The sequence below is a fragment of the Engystomops pustulosus genome, chromosome 2 (genome assembly GCF_040894005.1).
Source record: "Engystomops pustulosus chromosome 2, aEngPut4.maternal, whole genome shotgun sequence".
Lineage (NCBI taxonomy): Eukaryota > Metazoa > Chordata > Amphibia > Anura > Leptodactylidae > Engystomops > Engystomops pustulosus.
Window position 1 is genome coordinate 194,984,712 of NC_092412.1, and position 16,620 is coordinate 195,001,331.

Here is a 16,620-nt window from a genome sequence, read left to right on the forward strand (position 1 = left end):
GCCCCAATATCTTGAACTGACAAATGTCATAAGATCTGCAAATGTCAATTCATAAAAAATATTTGTGTGTGTACTCAATCTACTAAAATATGTAGTGAATTCCAAATCATAAGACAAAAAATAAATATATTTGCATGAGAACAATAAACAGAATGATCCAGTTCACTGTTTCATCACCAATATTGATTTGTGAATCCCCCCCCCCTAAGATTCTGTTACCTTATATACTCGAGTATAAGCCTAGTTTTTCAACACAAAATTTGTGCTTATAAACCCTAACTCGGCTTATACTCGAGTCAACTAAAAAATAAAGTCAAAACTGAACTTTCTGACATCATCTGACATCATAGGTCCTCTTCTGTCTGAGACAGTTTGAGACAGAAGAGGACCTATGGGGGACGTCGGAAAGATGAGTACAGTGTTATTTTTTTCCTACTACAGGGGCTGGGCAGGCTGTATGCTAAAGGGGCTGGAAGACTATATACTGGGAGGCTGTAACCAATGCATTTCCCACCCTCGGCTTATACTCGAGTCAATAGGTTTTCCCAGTTTTTTGTGTTGAAATTAGGGGTTTCGGCTTATACTCGGGTCGGCTTATACTCGAGTATATACGGTATATAAACCCACATGTGCATCCCAAGAAGTAATCTGCTCTGTGGTATTCAGTCCTCCTGCATTCAGCACTTTCTAACTTTCTGAAACACACGGTATGTACTGCTATCTATTTTACCTTCTTTTCACTTTTACATATTTTATGTTTTATTTTACATACTTTTGTAAGACTTATACGTGTAAAAAACGATTTTATAGGGGTTTGATAGCCGAAAACTATGAAAGGAGTATTCCTTTTTTTCAACATTTTGCCTCAAAAAATGTTTTAATAAAAAATGACCCAAAGGTCATACAGCTGTCAAAATTGTATCAATTAAATCATCCTCACATCCCACAAACAATGACACCTTACACAGCTCCATTCACTGTAGTACAAAAAAGTTATGGGGCCAGAATATGCAAAGCATTTTTTTAATGCAACGTTTTAAAATTTTTCTTAAAGGTTCTAAGACATAAACTATATAAGTTTAGTATCTCCACGATCATACTCATGCAAAGAATAAAGGAGAGTGGTCATCATGGCCGCATACTGAAAGACTTAAAAATAAAGCCCATTACAATATGGGGCACATTTGGAATTTTCTTTCAGCTTCCTTTTATATGCCACAGAATGTAGACATGTCCTACTAAGAAGTAGGACATCATCAGTAAAATTTTAAATGGTGCCATTACAAAGTACATTTTTTTCTCACAGATAATAAGCCCCTAGATTTTCAAATTTGAAAATAAAAAAATATGGCTTGTGGAAGGACAAGAGAAATAAATGGAAATGCAAAAACCTAAAAAAGGGTAAATCTGCTTTTTCAAAACTGCATTGGGTTGGAGGTAATTCAGTTTGGATTATGGACTCGTCAAAGTGTGTGGATAGGAGGACCACAAATGCCATATTTGTGTGGGAGAGTGAGCTCTCAAAAAGCCAGAAAGCTAGGGCTGTCTCATAGCCATACAAATTTAAAGCTAAGTGATATCAGTGGGAGCCATACATAGTTTTCTGTCGAAAGTACATAAACAATATCACAGTGATACAAACAATTCATTGTATCATAGAGTGCATACAGTGATGGTACAGTATTTTTTTATACATTATTGCAATACATTGTCTCGTGTATCCTGTGTTCAATAAAGTGCCAAGTGCAATAAACATTTAAAAACATTCAATTCATAATCTCTACGAATAGCGTATGTTTCAGGGTCTCACCATCCGTTCCATGTGCTGTATCCTGTGCAAAACAACTGCTGAGTGCGCGCCTGTGTTCACATCGCGTGACACGCAAAGGTGGAACGCAAGCCAGCAGAGGATGCAGTGCGCATGTCCGCGCTGTTGAGATAGTCGTCAAGGGAATCAAGAGTACGCTCTGACGTCACTGAAGAGGCAGGTTCCGTTGGTGCAGATCGGGCTACACGGTAGGACTTAGTACAGACTGGAAAATTGTGGTAGTGCAGAAACATATATGATATAAGAAAATAAACACTGGGTTGATGGTCACTGGCACAGCAGAGGGCATTCTAATCCTACGCTCCCTATATAAGAGGAGCTATTTAGGAAAGAGCATTCCATGGTGCAATATAAAATTTGGGGAACAACGGGTCCAGTCCCTATGCAGTAAGGGACACAGACCCACAGGCATAGACCATAACTCCTAGTACCATCACAGTACAATTCACAGAGTTTGTGCCACTAATCCCACTATAAAATCAAAATATATTGGTATAAGCCACTCTCATGGCACATATTATGACCATCATACTTCATTCGTATGGTACATATAGTACCTATATTGTGTGTATATAACTACCGGTCCAGTTCCAGCATAAGAAAATATGAAAAGAATTTGACAACAGCGCTCAGGTGGTTGAAAAAATCAAACTGCAAAGTACAGCCAAAATATGCATGGATATAGGATGGTGAGAAAACTCCCGATTTAGCTTCAATGTAATCTTGTAATCTGTAAAACAGGAAAGATACTATTTTAATACAGACATTACATAATATATAAGAGAAAAATTAACGCCAGATATTGAGGAATCGAATCACTTATTGCTTGTACAGCTTATATAGTTGGAGAGAATCCACAAGTATGAACATCAAAGTATACATTAAATATTAGTAAGCTTAAAATCTACATTTAATCCTTTTGGTTTCAAGGAATCAAGAGTATGTATACATTGTAACTCCTTTCTTTTTAATACACATTCTCTATCCCCGCCTCTTCATAGTGGGGATACATGGTCAATGAGCTGAAACCTTAGGTCTTTTTCTATGTGCCCAGCTTCAATAAAATGTTTTGATACGGGTAGGTCCCACTCCGTATCGTGTACCGATGTTGGTTGAATTCGAGGGTGGTCTCCCCTATATAGATCAAACCACAGGGACAACTCAACAAATAGATTACAAAACAACTGTCGCAATTCAGATAATGTTTGACCTTATATTCAGTATTATCAGTGTTATGGAAAAAAGTGGATCCTTTATTCATTTGTTTACAATTGATACAGCTACGACAAGGGAATGAACCCTTGTTTAGCTGTCCAAAAATTCCAAGCTGTTTGCTTTTTCGGATTGGTCCCACATCTGATCTAACCACCCGATCCCTAATGGACTGAGATTTCCGATAGGAAAAGAGTGGGGGATTTTGAAATTCTATAACAGAGGTTGGGCTACCCGATAGTTTCGACCAATGCCTCCGGATAATGTTTGAAGTGGCAATACTTTGTTCGCTGTATGTAGATAAAACGGAAGCCTTTTTAGAGGGGGGCATACAGACGTAGGGGATAACAATTCAGTTCTATCCATTTGTTCAGTTTTTTCTAAATTCTGTTGTATTACCCTGTTGGGATAGCCACGTTGTGAAAATTTGTCCGCCATATTGTGCAGATTTTTATTTACTTTTTGTAAGTTGCTTGTGATGCGTTTAACTCGCAACAGTTGACTGTATGGCAATGTTCTTATCATGGCTCGGGGATGGTGACTCTCATATCTTAACAGGGTATATCTATCCGTAGGTTTTACATAAATGTCTGTTTCCAAACCCCCAGTATCATATGTCACTAGGACATCCAAAAATTTGATCTCCTTCCTGGAATGTACCAGTGTAAACTTTATAGATTCATCTATAGTGTTAAGATGTGAATGGAACTCAAATAACTCCTGTTCAGTGCCAGTACCTTTCCCCCCACAGAAAGGTGTTGCTCCTGGGTAAATCTGTCTTAGGCAGTCAGGAGTGTAATGCCAATGCAGGAGTAATTTTAAAGTATCTTCCACATGACCATAACTTTTAAGTGCACCATGTTCTAGTCTCAAGGATGTGGTCCAACTATGAGGAGATAATGAAACCCCTAGTTTTCTCTCCCACACTCGTAGGGGATAAGAGTACTGAAAGAAAATCGAATTAGTGGTCTTAATATATAAAAAGTTCTGGTTCCTAAGTTCACTGAAGGGGAGCAAGTGGTCCGCATCATACAGTTGTGCACATGAATGAATACCTACTGCAGTCTAAGATGACAGAGGGGCAGTGGGAATAACTTGAGCTATAACTATTGGGCTACAATCACACGAATGTATGACCACCGGGCATAAATTTGCAGTTATGGAGAGGAGGCACATGTCGTAAAACGGGAAAAGATAGGACCTGTTTGCGGCCAGGTATATGTCCCCTACAGTTGTGTGAATATAGCCTAAGGTATGTTCAGCCCATGATATTTGGCTCTGCGCAGTTGAGTGAAGGGCTTCCAACCATGGAGGAGTTTTAGTGAAGATGGACGAGGACCTTGGAGGGGGATATCCCAAAGAGAAGCTAGTAAGATAGTGTTGACATTGAGGTCAACGACCATGGTGTATTCTATTCGCATCCAGGGGGATTTAAGATTAACACTGTACCAAGACGAATCTTGTGACATGAGGGTAGGTAGATAATAGGCTTAAAGGTTAGGGACTCCTAGACATCCCACGTTTTTATGATTGATCAAGATATTACTAGCTAGGCAAGGTTTTTCCCTACCCACACAAAATGGGAAACTACAAGTTGGGCACTACTAAGAAAGGCATATCAAAGGGGGATTGGGAGAGTCCTGAATAAATACATTATCTTGGGTAGCAACACCTCAACCCTCCCCAACCATGAAAGCTCAATTTCTGCAGTGATACACACTGCTTGGCGAGTGATAGTGATTAGAGATGAGCGAACATGCTCGTCCGAGCTTGATGCTCGGTCGAGCATTAGGGTACTCGAAACTGCTCGTTACTCGGACGAATACTTCGCCCGCTCGAGAAAATGGCAGCTCCCGCCGTTTTGCTTTTTGGCGGCCAGAAACAGAGCCAATCACAAGCCAGGAGACTCTGCACTCCACCCAGCATGACGTGGTACCCTTACACGTCGATAGCAGTGGTTGGCTGGCCAGATCAGGTGACCCTGGGATAGACTAGCCGCTGGCCGCGCTGCTCGGATCATTCTGTCTCTGGATGCCGCTAGGGAGAGAGCTGCTGCTGGTCAGGGAAAGCGTTAGGGTGTTCTATTAGCTTACTGTTAGGCAGGAGTGATTCTCAAAGAACCCAACAGCCCTTCTTAGGGCTACAATAACGTTCTACTTTTTTTATTTTAATTTGCATCTTTTACCATTTTGTGAGGAATTAGCAGGGGGACTTGCTACCGTTGTGTTTAGCTCTTAGTGGCACACATATCCATAGCAAAGGCCGAAGTGGCAAAATTCAGTAGGGGTTGGATTTCTATTAGGCAATAACTCAGTGTCATCTCATCTGGCATAGTAGTGTGCTTCCTTTGATACTTGGCTAGAAAATAGCCATAGGAGAATACAAACAGCTTCTTGAAGCCTACAGTAGCGTTCTATATATTTGATTTCTGGTTGATCTGCTGGTGGCTGTAGTTTCTGCAGTGCATGTACTTGCCAATTCTGAGCAATTTGTAGTGAGACTTGCGACCGCTGTGTTCTGCGCTTAGTGGCGCACATATCCATAGCAAAGGCCGAAGTGGCAAAATTCAGTAGGGGTTGGATTTCTATTAGGCAATAACTCAGTGTCATCTCATCTGGCATAGTAGTGTGCTTCCTTTGATACTTGGCTAGAAAATAGCCATAGGAGAATACAAACAGCTTCTTGAAGCCTACAGTAGCGTTCTATATATTTGATTTCTGGTTGATCTGCTGGTGGCTGTAGTTTCTGCAGTGCATGTACTTGCCAATTCTGAGCAATTTGTAGTGAGACTTGCGACCGCTGTGTTCTGCGCTTAGTGGCGCACATATCCATAGCAAAGGCCGAAGTGGCAAAATTCAGTAGGGGTTGGATTTCTATTAGGCAATAACTCAGTGTCATCTCATCTGGCATAGTAGTGTGCTTCCTTTGATACTTGGCTAGAAAATAGCCATAGGAGAATACAAACAGCTTCTTGAAGCCTACAGTAGCGTTCTATATATTTGATTTCTGGTTGATCTGCTGGTGGCTGTAGTTTCTGCAGTGCATGTACTTGCCAATTCTGAGCAATTTGTAGTGAGACTTGCGACCGCTGTGTTCTGCGCTTAGTGGCGCACATATCCATAGCAAAGGCCGAAGTGGCAAAATTCAGTAGGGGTTGGATTTCTATTAGGCAATAACTCAGTGTCATCTCATCTGGCATAGTAGTGTGCTTCCTTTGATACTTGGCTAGAAAATAGCCATAGCAATAGGATAGGATTGTTTGGTTTTAAAAACTCAAAAAAAACAAAACACACAAAAAAAAAAAAAAAACACAAAAAAACACCAAAAAAAACAAAAAGAAGTAAAAAAAAAAAAAAAGTTATAACTCTCATTTTAAAAATGTTTAACCCGAGGGCTAGGGGTAGAGGACGAGGGCGGGGACGTGGGCGTCCAACTACTGCAGGAATCAGAGGCCGTGGTCCTGGGCGGGGTGAGACACCACCTGCTGATGAGGGAGCAGGGGAACGCCGCAGAGCTACACTCCCTAGGTTCATGTCTGAAGTTACTGGGACTCGTGGTAGAGCACTGTTGAGGCCAGAACAGTGCGAACAGGTGATGTCGTGGATTGCTGACAATGCTTCGAGCAATTTGTCCACCACCAGTCAGTCTTCCACGCAGTCCACCCATGTCACCGAAATCCCCACTCCTCCAGCTCCTGCACCTCAGCCTCCTCCCCCCCAGTCTGCCCCCTCCCAGGAAAATTTGGCATTTGAACCGGCATACTCTGAGGAACTGTTTTCTGGACCCTTCCCACAGTCACAAACCACTTGTCCGGTTGCTGCTGAGCAATTTTCCGATGCCCAGGTTTTCCACCAGTCACAGTCTGTGGGTGATGATGACCTTCTTGACGTAGTGGAAGTGTGTAAAGAGGTGTCCGACGATGAGGAGACACGGTTGTCAGACAGTGGGGAAGTTGTTGTCAGGGCAGGAAGTCCGAGGGGGGAGCAGACTGAGGGATCGGAGGATGATGAGGTGACAGACCCAAGCTGGGTTGAGAGGCCGGGTGAACACAGTGCTTCTGAGACGGAGGAGAGTCCTCGACCTGAACAGGTTGGAAGAGGCAGTGGTGGGGCCAGACGGAGAGGCAGGGCCAGAGCTGGTGCATCAGCGCCACTGTCAACTAGTGAAGCTCCCGTGGTGAGGGCTCTTGCGGCGAGGGCTAGATCTTCAGAAGTGTGGAGGTTCTTTAAGGAAACACCGGATGACCGACGGACTGTGGTGTGCAACATTTGCCAAACCAGGCTCAGCAGGGGTTCCACCACTACTAGCTTAACTACCACCAGTATGCGCAGGCATATGAATGCTAAGCACCCCACTCAGTGGCAACAAGCCCGTTCACCTCCGGCCGTGCACACCACTGCTCCTTCCCCTGTGTCAGCTGCTAGTCAGCCCCCTGCCCAGGACCCTGGCACAAAAACCCCATCGTCGCCTCCACGATCCTCCACAGCATCCACCAGCGTTCAGCTCTCCATACCCCAGACGCTGGAGCGGAAACGCAAATATAGTGCAACCCACCCGCACGCCCAAGCCCTTAATGTGCACATCTCCAGATTGCTTAGCCTGGAGATGCTGCCCTATAGGCTAGTAGAGACCGAGGCCTTTCGCAACCTCATGGCGGCGGCCGCCCCTCGGTATTCGGTCCCCAGCCGCCACTACTTTTCCCGATGTGCCGTCCCAGCCCTGCACCAGCACGTGTCAGACAACATCATCCGTGCCCTGACCAACGCCGTTTCTGACAAGGTCCACCTGACCACGGACACGTGGACGAGTGCTGCCGGGCAGGGCCACTATATATCGCTGACGGCACATTGGGTTAACTTGGTGGAGGCTGGGACCGAGTCTGACCCTGGGGCTGCTCATATACTGCCGACGCCGAGGATTGCGGGGCCTACCTCGGTCCAGGTGTTTCAGGCCTACTATGCCTCCTCCTCCTCCCACCCCTCCTCCACCTCCTCCTCCGAACTACCATCCGTGGGCACGGCGCCATCAGTCGGTAGCTCTAGGCACAGCAGCAGTGCCGTCGCTAAGCGACAGCAGGCGGTGCTCAAACTGCTGAGCCTAGGCGACAAAAGGCACACCGCCCAAGAGCTATTACAGGGCATCACGGCGCAGACTGATCTGTGGCTGGCACCGCTGAACCTCAAGCCGGGAATGGTTGTGTGTGACAACGGCCGTAACCTGGTGGCGGCTCTGCAACTCGGCAGACTGACACATGTGCCATGCCTGGCCCATGTGTTAAATCTGATAGTGCAGCGTTTCCTCAAGACATACCCCAATCTGTCTGATTTGCTCACGAAGGTGCGCCGCATCTGTGCGCATTTCAGGAAGTCCAGCCCAGATGCTGCCACTCTCAGGGCAGCGCAGCGCCGCCTCCAACTGCCCGCTCACCGACTGTTGTGCGACGTGCCCACGAGGTGGAATTCAACACTGACCATGTTATCCAGAGTTTACCAGCAGCGCAGAGCGATTGTAGACTGCCAGATGTCAACTTCCACCAGAACTGGTAGTCAGGTCAGTCAGCTTCCTCAAGTCTACAATGAGGAGTGGACGTGGATGTCTGATATCTGTCAGGTGCTGAGTAACTTTGAGGAGTCAACACAGATGGTCAGTGGCGATGCCGCCATCATCAGCCTCACCATCCCGCTGCTTGGCCTGTTGAAAAACTCTCTGGTCAGCATGAAGTCGGAAGCTTTGCGCTCGTCACAAGAGACGGGGGAAGAATATTCCCTTGTTGATAGCCAAAGCACCCTGAGGTCTGTTTCTCAGCGCATATCGGAGGAGGTGGAGGTGGAGGAGGATGAGGAGGAAGAGGAGGAGAATGTTGGCGAGACACAAGAGGGGACCATTGTTGAGTCCTTCACTGTTCAGCGTGTATGGGCAGAAGAAGAGGAGTTGGAGGAGTTGGAGGAGGAGGAAATGGACAGTCAGGCCAGTGAGGGGAGTGAATTCTTACGCGTTGGTACTCTGGCGCATATGGCAGATTTCATGCTAGGCTGCCTATCCCGTGACCCTCGCGTTCAAAGAATTTATTCCAGCACCGATTACTGGGTGTTCACTCTCCTGGACCCACGGTACAAGCAAAATCTTCCCACTCTCATCCCTGGAGAGGAAAGGAGTGTGAGAATGCATGAATACCAGCAGGCCCTGGTGCACAAGCTGAAACAGTATTTCCCTTCTGACAGCGCTAGTGGCAGAGTGCGTAGTTCTGCGGGACAAGTAGCGAGGGAGAGTAGGCGAGCAGGCAGCTTGTCCAGCACTGGCAAGGGTACGCTTTACAAGGCTTTTGCCAGCTTTATGTCACCCCAGCAAGACACTGTCACCTGTCCCCAGTCTCGGCAGAGTAGGGCTGATCTTTACAGAAAGATGGTGAGGGAGTACGTAGCTGACCATACCATCGTCCTAAATGATCACACAGCTCCCTACAACTACTGGGTTTCAAAGCTGGACATGTGGCACGAACTGGCGCTGTACGCCTTGGAGGTTCTTGCCTGCCCTGCCGCTAGCGTCTTGTCCGAGCGGGTTTTCAGTGCAGCTGGTGGCATCATCACCGATAAGCGTACACGCCTGTCGACTGACAGCGCTGACAGGCTGACGCTTATTAAAATGAATAAAGGCTGGATTTCTCAGAATTTCCAATCTCCACCAGGTGAAGGAAGCTCAACCTGAATAATTGATCCACTCCTCCTCCTCCTCCTCATTTTCCTCCTTCTCCTCCTCTTTGTACAGTAAAGCAGAGGAAAATGGCTATTTTTTGACAGGGCCCACTGGCTCTTGCTATAGTACTTCATGCATTTAATTTTTCTGGAGGGCCACCTACCCGGTCCTCTGTTTGAAACAATTTTTGTGAGTGCCACATACAGGCACTCAATCTATTCCATTTTTCTGGAGGGCCACCTACCCGGTCCTCTGTTTTAAAAAATTTTTGGGACTGCCACATACAGGCACTCAATCTATTCCATTTTACTGCAGGGCCACCTACCTGCTCCTCTGGTTTGAACAATTTTTGGGACTGCCACATACAGGCACTCAATCTATTCCATTTTACTGGAGGGCCACCTACCTGCTCCTCTGGTTTGAAACATTTTTGGGACTGCCACATACAGGCACTCAATCTATTCCATTTTACTGCAGGGCCACCTACCTGCTCCTCTGGTTTGAACAATTTTTGGGACTGCCACATACAGGCACTCAATCTATTCCATTTTACTGCAGGGCCACCTACCTGCTCCTCTGGTTTGAACAATTTTTGGGACTGCCACATACAGGCACTCAATCTATTCCATTTTACTGGAGGGCCACCTACCTGCTCCTCTGGTTTGAAACATTTTTGGGACTGCCACATACAGGCACTCAATCTATCCCATTTTACTGGAGGGCCACCTACCTGCTCCTCTGGTTTGAAAAATGTTTGGGACTGCCACATACAGGCACTATCCAAATTAAATTGTCTCCATAGCAGCCTCCACACGTTGTCTCCATTGCTACCTCCAAAAGTCGTCCATATAGCTGCCTCCATACATCGTCCCTTTATCAAACGAGGTGTGTCAGGCAGAAATTTGGGTTGTTTTCATGGATTCCACATCAAAGTTGTTAACTTTGTCGCCACCCTGCTGTGTTATCCACAAAATATACTGCCAAACTTTTACCATTTAGGGATATTATTTCAGCGCTTCTTGCGCATCTGTTTACATTCCCCTCACCCGGCATATCCTAAACTTATAAGAACGCTACTACACTTGATCTTATACAAAAGGTTCTTAGAAGTGCTGTTTGGGGAGTAGCCTAGAGACAGGGGCTTGGATTGGCGAAAGCTCGCCTGGCAGCGGAACGCCAGCTCCATGCGCATCATGCGCTTCTTGCGCATCTGTTTACATTCCCCTCACCCGCCATATCCCAAAAGAACGCTACTACACTTAACTTGGTGCAGGCTGGGACCGAGTCTGACCCTGGGGCTGGTCATATACTGCCGACGCAGAGAATTGCGGGGCCTACCTCGGTCCAGGTCTCAAAGGCCTACTATACCTCCTCCCACCCCTCCTCCACCTCCTCCTCCTCCGAATTACCATCCGTGGGCATGGCGCCATCAGTCGGTAGCTCTAGGCACAGCAGCAGTGCCGTCGCTAAGCGACAGCAGGCGGTGCTGAAACTGCTGAGCCTAGGCGATAAAAGGCACACCGCCCAAGAGCTATTACAGGGCATTCCACATCAAAGTTGTTAACTTTGTCGCCACCCTGCTGTGTAATCCCCAAAATATACTTGCAAACTTTTACCATTTAGGGATATTATTTCAGCGCTTCTTGCGCATCTGTTTACATTCCCCTCACCCGCCATATCCTAAACTTATAAGAACGCTACTACACTTGATCTTATACAAAAGGTTCTTAGAAGTGCTGTTTGGGGAGTAGCCTATAGACAGGGGCTTGGATTGGCGAAAGCTCGCCTGGCAGCGGAGCGCCAGCTCCATGCCAAGATCCAACTAACATAGTTTTAACTGCAGCACCTTTAATCTACTACTAGTTCACTGCCTCCATACATGGTCCCCTTATCAAACGAGCTGTGTCAGGCAGAATTTTGGGTTGTTTTCATGGCTTCCATGTTAACTTTGTCGCCACCCTGCTGTGTAATCCACAAAATATACTGGCAAACTTTTATCATGTACCGATATTATTTGAGCGCTTCTTGCTCACCTCCTTTGGTTCCTCTCTGCCACCCATTGGTTTGAAGCCTGAGTCCATTTAGGGTATGTCGCCATGACACTCTCTAGCCTGCTGCCGCTGCCTCTGCATGCCGTCCCCTATAGTGTCAGGGTCAATTATTGGATGTTTTAGATGCTATCTAGCTTCATTCTGTCACTCTGTCATGGCCATGCTGTTGCCCATAATTTTGGCATAATGGTGCGATTATGCAGCCTCAGAGGCATCCATGCATGCTGCCCCTGCTGTTTCCTGTCCATTTCCGTGGTGTTTCCATCCTTTTCTGAGGTTCCCAGGTGTTTGGCCAAGCTTCCCTGTGCAGAGCCTTGGTCCCCTTGAAAAATGCTCGAGTCTCCCATTGACTTCAATGGGGTTCGTTATTCGAGACGAGCACTCGAGCATCGGGAAAAGTTCGTCTCGAATAACGAGTACCCGAGCATTTTAGTGTTCGCTCATCTCTAATAGTGATGATGGTAATTCCTAAATATTTGACCGACGAAGAAAATATTTTGATTTCAGGTAGCAGAGAGAGTAAGGGGAAACATGTACCAGAAGGGCTTAGGATTCCTATACATTAAGCTTATAAAAGGACACTTTTATCCGTTGCAGCTACAAGGGAGCACTCTGGTTCCAAAATTGTGAGAAGTATGTCATCCATGTAAAATGAGATGAGATGGGAGCTGTCTCCAATTTGTACACCCTTGACCCTTGGAGATTTTCGTAGCATGCGGGCAAGGGGTTCAATACGGAGGATAAAAATCAAAGGGGATGGGGGTAGCCCTGTCTTGTCCCATTCGTACAGGGCTTTCAAAGAGCTCAAAATAATTTGACTATAAAAAATAATAATAAATTAATTTCCATAAATTTGAGAGCCAAGCCCAATTAATGCGGTTGAACCCCTTACACAATGATAGAGGCATATAAATTGTATCTACATTTAGTAGAGATGCAGGGCTAAAATTTCAGTGGATGTTGAGGGGGGTTTGCCAGTTTTGGGGACAGTCATGATTAAGGCTTGTTGGTTTTCTCTTGGGATTGCTCCCTTAGATGCAGCAGCATTAGTGAATTTTACATAATCTGTAGGGAGATTAGAAAAGTCCTCATAATATTCTGTGATAAATCTGTGAGGGCTGGAGTCTTCCAGTCTTCCACCTGTTGTGTTGGTGCGTTTGGTCCAGGGATCTAACCCCCATAAACTGCTACAGTAAAATTAGGACTGTGTTCAGTCAGAGAAAAACAGACGTTGCCCGCATTTCATGGACTGACTGTAATGTAGATATTGAACTCCATGGGGCACATTAACTTACGCGTCCGAGTCACGATCCCGGATCCGGACTGTCCGACGATAATGCACTGTGCCACGATTCACGTAGATCCTGTGCCCGATATCCTGCATGTGTCGCTTCCCGCTCAGGTTCGCCAGAGTTCACCTTCTTCTTCCCGGTGTATGTAAGTGCTTGGCTTGCGACGCAATTTTAAAGTTAAATCCCGTGGTTTGTTCGAATCCGTCAGAACGTTCAACGGCCGCCCCCAATTTGTGTCGCATGAAAACCGGCGCCAAAATCCGCCAGAATTGCGCCAAAATCCAATCGCATGCGACACAATGCTAAGTCCAAGTCCCGGCAATGAGATCCCTGAAAAGTAGGAAGACCCCACGGAAATGCAGCCACAGGACCCTTAGTAAATAAGCCCCCATGTGTCACAGTGATACATGATGCAAGGAGTCCCTTCTTACTTGAAAACAGGATTATCATTTGCACTGCTGTTTAGCAGGTTAAAAGGGACTCCTTGCATCAAATATCACTATGGTGTTCTGACTCCTTTCTACAGCACTGTGGTCTTTCCATGAAATCTTTCCAGCACACAAAATATTTTTCACAGACTCCACCTACCTCTAATCCCTCCCTGCTCCATCTACCACAGTCGTGTGCCACTGGCCTACAACATGCTCATGGCAAAACATGGCAGATGATATGGATGATATGCAAACTACTTGAAGGTCTGCATCAAAATACATGCAAAAAAATTCACATGTTGATGTTTTGTGCACAAAAGTGGAATTTCAATAAAGTCATTAGTGGAAATCCAGATTGAATTTCCAACAGAAAATTGACATGCTGGGGATGATAATATCTCCACCACGTATTAATTTGCATGTAGAATAAGAAGTTAAAAGCACAATAAACTTTTAAACTTTCACAAATTCTAAAACATTCAAATAAAAAAAAATAAATCAAATAAATTGGTGCGATCATTATATTGACTTTTCAATATCAATATTTTTGACAGACTAAAGATGGCCTTTGCAAAGAAATCTCTGTTCCTTGTACTTTTCCTTGGAATGGTTTCCCTTTCCATTTGTGAAAATGAGTAAGTATTCATATTATATGTTATGGCAATATATTACAGGGAAGCAATTTAAAAACCTGTATATGCTTAATGATTTTAATGATTTCATCTTTTAGGGCAATTGGAGACACTGAGCCTTATGGACTGGTGATTAAGTGTCCCAAGCACCACAATACTAATTTGTCTTGTAGCCACAATTAGAAGAGCAAATTCTTTTACATTCAGCCTGGAAACTGAAACAATTGAGCATGAAAATGTGTAGGTCTGTTTAGTAACATTATTATAACACAAGTAGGAATTATGATTATTGTAAATGAATAAATAAAAAAATAGTCATAGATTGAAATACTAGGAATGTGGGTCCTGCTCACAAGAGCTTAACATTTATGAGGAAAGAGGGTTGACACAGGTTAACAATAATCTTTATTTATATAGCACCATCATATTCTGTAGCGCTTTACAAATCATAGGGGACATATACAAATATAATATTACATTACCGAGTACAAACAGTCCTATGGACCCATAGGAGCCCTGCTCACAAGAGCTTATGGTTTATAAGGAGACTTTTTAAAATGGCCTAACCATTTTTTTTGCTGCAATGGAAAATAAAAAATAATTAATCTATACAGTGTATTCAACAACATATCTCCAAATATCAAAAACTTTGCTTTTTGCCATTAAAACCTTAATGACCGCACTATCGGGATTGAACGGCAGTCATTAAGGGTACTTCTTCTGACGCAACTTCTTCTGACGCAAGGCTGCCGGCTTCTGTCCCCGCTGGGTTCCGCCTCCTGTCATTTTTTCCTAAACGAATTTATTTTCCCCCAAAATTCTAAAGTTTCTAAATCGCAGGTCCATATTGTTTTAACCCATGTGAAACACTTAAAGGGTTAGTAGACTCAATAGAAGTTGTTTCACATACATTGAGGGGTGAAGTTTCTATAGTGGGGTAATTTATGGGGTTTTACTATTATTTAAGCTGAGTTGTCCCTCAAAATGTGAGTTTTGGGTATTTTCATGAAAATGAGAAAAATCGCACCTAAAGTTCTGCGCCTCATAACATCCTAGAAAAATGACAGGACGCATAAAATATCATCCCAACATAAAGCAGACATTCCATAAATGTTAATTATCAAGCTTTTTGGGTAGTTTTACTTTCTGTCTGGAAAGCAGAACATTTCAAACTTGGAAAATGACGCATTTTTACAAACTTTTACCAAATTTAAATTTTTTTTCAGACCGAAACGCAAAACTTATCACTTAAATTTTACAACTAATATGAAGTACAATGTGTCACAAGAAAACATTCTCAAAATCACCAGGATATGTTAAAGTGTTCCGAAGTTATAACCAATTATCGTGACACAGGGCAGATTTGAAAAATCGAGTTTGGTCATTGAGCTGAAAACTAGTGTCGGTGATAAGGGTTTAATTACCCATAAAAAGGTCCCACAAAAAGTGGTAACATATATAGTACCATGTATAGAAATATAAAAAAAAGTTACTTGAATGGCTTTACTCAATTTTTTAAGGTTAAAAAACATAATAAAATTGTAATTGTACGAACCTAAAGAATAAATGGGATGTGTCATTTGAACCGCACATTGCAGGCCATAAAAATTAAAGTAAAAAGGAAATCTACCAGCAAAATGAGGCATGATAAACCAAGGGCACTGTGAATGTGGTAATTTTTTATATCTGTTATCCATGGCCTCCTTTCTCCTGAAATTTATTTTTTAACATTAAGCTGATGCGCCAAAAGTCCTCTGAGGGCATTACCATAGCCCCTCCGTGCTGCAGCTTCTCAGTGTGCAAGGAGCACTTCCCCCTCCCACTGTGTGCTAAAACTTTCTGCAGTAAGATTACATCAGACAGAAGGAGTTGGGAATTTCTGAGGGACCTGAATGGAGGGTAAGATTGCTCTTGTAACGCCCCAAAGTCATTCTGGCTCATTAGCATAATTTTCTAAATTGATTTTAGAAAAGAGACCATGGATAAGAAATATAAGAATATTACCACAGTCATGGTGTCTGGATCTATGAGTAAGTGAGGGGGTGTATCTTCTGGCCTCCCCTCTGACCGCCTCTTTGCCTACCTTTACCATGCCTCTGGGTAAGTGTGACCTGCACTATTGACAGTTGTTTATACTGGACGGTACCTCCGTTTTTTTATTGCAGTTACCTAAGTGCAATTGGGTCTATCTTCCCTCTACTGGTCCTATTTTGTGACGAAGTATTTATGGTTCAATAAACTTTATTGCAAGTGAGCGAGAAGCCTACAAGTCAGGCACATGTTCGGGTCGCAGCCCCATATTTAGTTATGACAAGGAAACATAATCAAGTAGGACTCAAGCTCAACCAAGCAAATATAAACGTATCTAACATTAACTAAACATCTAGAAGTGGAAAAATAAGGGGGTAGGGAAAGAAGAAAAGGGGGGGGGGGGAGGGGACGGGGGAGACAAGGGAACAATCACTACACCTCTAGGTTAAG

The 16,620-nt window shown here is 44.3% G+C and overlaps 1 long non-coding RNA gene across 1 annotated transcript in view; it reads left to right on the top strand.

Moving 5' to 3' along the window:
* Positions 1 to 659: 659 nt before the first annotated feature.
* LOC140116696 (uncharacterized) overlaps positions 660 to 16,620 on the top strand; it is a 34,178-nt gene continuing 18,217 nt past the window's right edge. Inside the window, exons 1-2 of the long non-coding RNA XR_011852918.1 lie at positions 660 to 707; positions 14,062 to 14,142. This is a non-coding gene — a long non-coding RNA (uncharacterized lncRNA). The remainder of the gene's footprint in view (positions 708 to 14,061; positions 14,143 to 16,620) is intronic.